Source organism: Dendrobium catenatum, unplaced genomic scaffold, assembly GCF_001605985.2.
Source record: "Dendrobium catenatum unplaced genomic scaffold, ASM160598v2 fragScaff_scaffold_231, whole genome shotgun sequence".
Taxonomy (NCBI): Eukaryota; Viridiplantae; Streptophyta; class Magnoliopsida; order Asparagales; family Orchidaceae; genus Dendrobium; species Dendrobium catenatum.
Genome location: NW_021318693.1, coordinates 11925598 through 11931651, shown reverse-complemented (window position 1 = coordinate 11931651; position 6054 = coordinate 11925598).

Here is a 6054-nt window from a genome sequence, read left to right as displayed (position 1 = left end):
AAATCTTAAAATGTTGCAACTTAGTTTTAAAAATTATGTTTTTATATCATGTGAGTTTTTATTATACCAATATTATTGTGTTGATTATTTTTTCTCCTAACACATATTGGAAAAACTATGCTTGTGTTGTTTGTGTGTACTAACATTTCATAAAAATATATTCCAGACTACTGAAGACTTCAAGTCAGATTAGATTAGATTTTCTTGTAATTGAAGTCTGTATCTTTTTTCTATTTTGCTTGAGTCTGAGAGAATGTATGAATATAATTGGGTAACCCTGTACACACACACTAGGGGAATGAGTTAAAACTTATTATTTTAAATTTAATTGTAATATATAATTATGGAATTGTAAGTAATGATTTGACATGAACTTTCCTCCATAATGGAGTTAATCGAATCATGCCTTAGAAATTTTCTTTTGTATTGTTCTTATTATTTGAAGTTGGATTCATAAAGACAACATCTAGAGTACGAAATGGATACGTACCAATTCATCCCGAATAAATTCAATGATTTTTAAACTGGTTATATTGTACAAAGTGGAGTTCATATAGAGAATGTCTAAAGTACAAAATGGGTGGGCACCGGTTCGTCTCATATAAGCAGGTAAATTTTTTGAACTATTTGTACTGTACAACATTATTTTTGTACAAATGATGTCTAGAGTATGAAATGGGCTCATCCATGTTTGTTCCATATGAAGCATGATTTATTTTAACTAGTTCGTACTGAATGATGTAGGGTTTGTATAGATGATGACTAGAGTACAAAATAGGTTTTTACAAAAACGTACTAGACGAATCTATTCAATTTTGAACTGTTTGTGCTATACGATGTAAGTTTATACATATGACTGCTAGCATATGAAATTAGTTCGTAAAGGATATTATAAGGTTTTTTTTTTTTTTTTACTATTCGTACGTATGAAGTGTGATCATATTATACTATCCAAGTATGTCCAACTTGAAATTTTTAGTTTTCTGAATGGTTTTTTTTTCTCTTTTCTATATAAGAGTCCTAAAAACTGACTATCTATGAGTCTTCTATGAATTTTCTTTTGAGAGTGAGAGTGAGAGTGAGAGTGTTTTGGGAGAGTATTTGGGAGTGAGGAAAGAGAGATCTTGCAAGTGGAATTTGTGAAGGGTTCATAAGTTTAACCAAAGGTGAGAATCTCTTTATAATTTCTTCAAATCTCCACCCTACTTCTTTGAAGACTCTAGAGAGAAGATCTATGAAGAAGATCCGGCACTCTGCCATCACTAGGAGGGTGAGAAAGGATGCCTGTATTCTACTGATCCTAGGAGGGTGTGAAAGGATAATAGTACTCTACCGACACTAGGAGGGTATGAAAGGACGCTAGTACTCTACCGACACCAGGAGGGTGTGAAATGATGCCGGCACTCTGCCAATGTCAGGAGGGTATAAAAGGATACCAATACTCTATCATCACCAGAATGGTGAGAAAGGATGACGGTACTCTGCCGCATTAGGGTTTAGTGAAAGAGAGGTTATTGTAAGGGCTTATTCGCCTTGTTATAGGAGCAAAAGGATAGTCACTTTGGTATAGTACAATACCTTAAGAAGGAATCTTCAAGGAGTGGATGGAAGTTTAGTTGGACCAAACCACTATTAAATTTAGTGTTTCTTTGTCTTTACTTTTTTGCTTTTTTAATTTTCTGCTAATTTACTTTTTGCGATTGAAAAATTTATTTTGAGAAAATTTATCATTGTTTATAAAATCTTAAATCAGTTTTTTAAATTATCAAGAATTTTTAAATTACTAATTCACCCCCCTCTTGGTTAACCTTGGAACAAATCTATAGTTCTAACAACCTATTCGAACTTTCAAGTGATATCAGAGCCTATTTCAAAAATTAAGGATTAAAGTGTTGTTGGAACTAAGTGAGTGTTAAAAATAAAATGAATAATTTGGGTGTTGTGATTAGAAATAAGTCAAGACTGGTGTCAAAGAGGTATAATCAAATTGAAGGAATTGATTTTGAAAAAATATTTTCCCCTATAACCAGACTTAAAGCGATAAAGGTTTTGCTAGTTTTTACCTATTTTAAAGGTTTTAAATTATATCAAATGAATGTTAAGAGTGCCTTTATTAATGGGGTGATACAAGAGGATATTTATGTTGAGCAACTTCCAGGTTTGAAAATTCAAAATTCCTAAATCATGTGCTTAAATTGAAAAAGGCTTTGTATGGACTAAAACAGACACCTAGTACTTGATATAAGAGGTTAAGTACTTTCCTATTTGAAAAGGTCATTTGTTAAAGGAAGTGTGGACACCACTATATTTTTTAAAAGGATAGGAGATTACATATTCATTATTCAAATATATATTGATGATATCTTGTTTGGATCTACCAATAAAAATCTTGGTAATGATTTATCAAAAATAATGAGTTATGAATTTGAAAATGAGTTTAATGGGAGATTTGAGTTATTTTCTTAGTTTTAGCATAAAGCAAAATGAGGAAGGAACTTTTCTTAGTCATTCAATGTATATTAAGGACATCCTCAAAAAATATGAAATGAATAATGCTAAACCAGTGACTGCACCAATGAGTTCCTTAATGTAGTTAAATAAGGACTCTGAGGGAAAATATATTGATTAAAAGAAATTTAGAGTAATAATTGGATCATTAATTTACTTGATTGCTAGCAGACCATATACCATATTTAGAATTTATTTGTGTGCTAGATTTTAATATGACCAAAGGAATCATATTTTACTGCAGTTAAAAGAATTCTGAGATATATTTTGGGAGCTCAAAACTTAGGGATTTGGTATCCTAAATACACCTCTCCTTTCAAAATCATTAGATATTCTGATTCAGATTTTGTAAGATGTAAGGTTGATCAAAAAAGTACTTCCAAAACTTCTCAATTCATAGGAAACTCTTTATTTTCTTAGTCTAGCAAAAAATAGAATTTAGTAGCCCTTTCTACTACTGAAGAATAATACATTGCCTTAAGTAGTTGTTTGGCACATGTTCTTTGGTTAAAATAATAATTAATTGACTTGGGATTTTCTATTGACACTATTTCTATTTTCTATAATAATATAAGGTTCATATGCATTTCGAAGAATCCTATTCAACTTTGTAGAATCAAGCATATTGATAATATACATCACTACATTAGAGATCATATGGCTAAGGGAGAAATTGAATTGCATCATGTTGCTATTGAGAATCAACTTACAAACATTTTTACAAAACAAATAACTTTTGAAATGTTTACCTCCATAAGAACTAGATTAGGTGTGATTAATCTTAATGCTTAAATTGAATATCTGCAAATTTGATTTATAATATATTGGTGTGTTTGTTTACTTTCTTAAGTTGTTTGTTAGAGTTTATTGTTTATATATTTTTTATTTTGTTTATTTTTAGTTTATTTTTCTTTCGATAATTTTATATTTTTAGTTTTTGTTTTTCCTGATATCATGTCATCAAATCTTGAGTGATTGGTGTTTGAAAAGGTTCTCTATTTATCATGTCTTATTTTAAGTGTTATCTTCATATTATACAAAATTTTTTGTATTATACGAATTTTGGAGCCTGTACAAGATATTTTTCTATGTTGAGCATGAAATACTGAGTTTTTTAATGCATATTGTACTGTACGATTAGTATTTTTTCATCTGTATGATTGGGGGTGGTTTTCCAAATGTTTAGTTATTTTTATTAGATTGTACGTACACATTGCATTTCATTTGTACAATTATGTTGTCAGTTTCTAATGTGGATTAATCTAACCTTCACAAAATGATCTTTAATTTTTTGGATCATCCAGGATGAACAAGTGTTCGTCTGTATGATCATTTGGTCAAATGACATGTACAAAATGGTGCCTCGAGAATGGCATTTTATGAAAAGCTGTTTCATTTTTTGGCCATTTCTATTCATATGTATGAAATATTTTCGTCATGTATGATTTTAAAATTGTACATATAATCATAATTTTGTTTTTTAATATAGGTCTTTTTTCTTTAAATAGAAAAGTCTTGGATAAGTTTTTTTCTTTGCATTTTCTTTTGATTCCAAACCTTCTCGAGTCCTAACTTTAGGAATGGCTAGTATTAGCAAACATCCTCACACTTCTAAGGGCTTGTCCTCTTGATCTGGTAGGGATAATAACTTCCTTTTTATGGAAAATGTGGAAGCATTTGATCATTCCATTTCATCCAAAAGTACCACTTCCCATCTTCGCATTCAAAGTGACGTTAACTTCCCCATTATGCCACTTTTTGCCTCAACCCAATTTTCCTTTATCCTTACCTTGGTTTATGCATACCATCATGAAACTTTTTAAACTTTTCTTGCAAACATGAATGTAAACTAAGATCACACCAAGATTACCTCTTTTATCTTTAAGCTGCTTGTTAAAATCACTAAGAAAGATCTAGGTAACTTCCTTCACCTTAGAACCCAAGTAGTTAGAACATACACCTTAATCTCTTGAGTAGATTTTGATTGGTTAGAAATAAATCAGACTCTTAGAGGTGTAACACAAGTAAGCCATCTATCTCATGTGTACACTCTTAATCAGAATGTCAGGATCATCCAACATGTCTTGAGAACCTCTATCATTCTCAAAACTGATGATCGTATAAATTTGACTCCTCTTTTATCCATCATCACATACTTGATAATAACTGAAACTCCTTTTAATAAAGCCTAATTTATCATGGACTACATTTAAAAACTTTTTGATATTGGAGTTCCTTATAATAGGAGGAAAAAATGTGGCCTTAGGATACTTAGTTGTCTATATCTTAGAGAAAGAGTACAACCTAATCCATCATGATCCTCCAGCTGAACTTCCCCTTTTATTTACTGATGCCTCTTTTCAGACACTTTTTGGTCAAGATCAAAGTTTTGAGGGAGAAGATTCTGAGAGAGAAGAAGGATCCCCAGCTCTAGCACCTACACCGATACCTGAACCAAATTTGAATTTCTATCAAGAAATGATCCAGAATTTTGATAGATTGGAAACTCATTTTGATCAATATTTTGATCAAATTGAAAATCATCTTGACCAGTAGTATACAAGGAAAATTAAAGATATGGGGTGGATTCGAGGGCAATTCGACTCGGTCAATACTAATATAGCTACGATCAGTAGTTACTTTACGGTGTTCAACCCTCCACCACCTCCTGATCAAGGCCCCTCAGGATATTAGTTATACTTTTGTGTTGTACTTGCGAATGAGATTTTTGTACTAGTTCTTGAGATATTTTGTTTGTTTGTGATTTCATGTGTTCTTGTGATGGTTTTTTAGTTTTCAGTGAGATATGTATGATTTTTTTTTTAAATGATGACTGGAATGAAGGAATGATGGTTTTACTTGCATTGCAATTACTCTTCCTAAAATGTTTATATTTTTAGAAATAAATCATTGGTAGTTGATCTCTAGAATGGAATTTTGAATTACTTTGCTCTATAACTTAATTTCCTTCTTACAAGGCGGGCATTGGAGGTGTATTTCAAGATTGTAAAGATAAATTCTTAATGGCTTTTGGAAAAAAATGTGCTCATTGGGACATCTCTCAGCTAGAACTACCTTCTATTCATCTAATAAAAGAATTATCAAAGATTGGATGCTTCAATACAAGGGAGTTATCATTGAAGGAGATAACACTATCGTTATACAGTATATTCGACAAAGCATCAAATTGGGAGGTAAAGTGATGGAAATTTTTTATTTTCTTAAAGAGTTTGAAAATGTTATTTTTAATTGTGTTGATAGAAATAGCAATAAGTTAGCGAATCTTTTTGCTAACTATGTTATATTTAGTGATTTCATTTGGGATGATATTAGCTCTAATAAGGTTCCTCCTTTATTTTTTAATTTGTTAAAGAAGGAACTTGTTGACCTCATTATTTGAGGTTGATTTCCTCAGAATCAATATCTAGCTCCTAGGTTTCCGTAACCTAGCATAAACGTCATCCAATAGGATTTCCCTTAGGTGGACGCCCACTGACGTAGCATCGACTCTAACCTATCACTCAACTAAAATAAGGCTCGATTTTT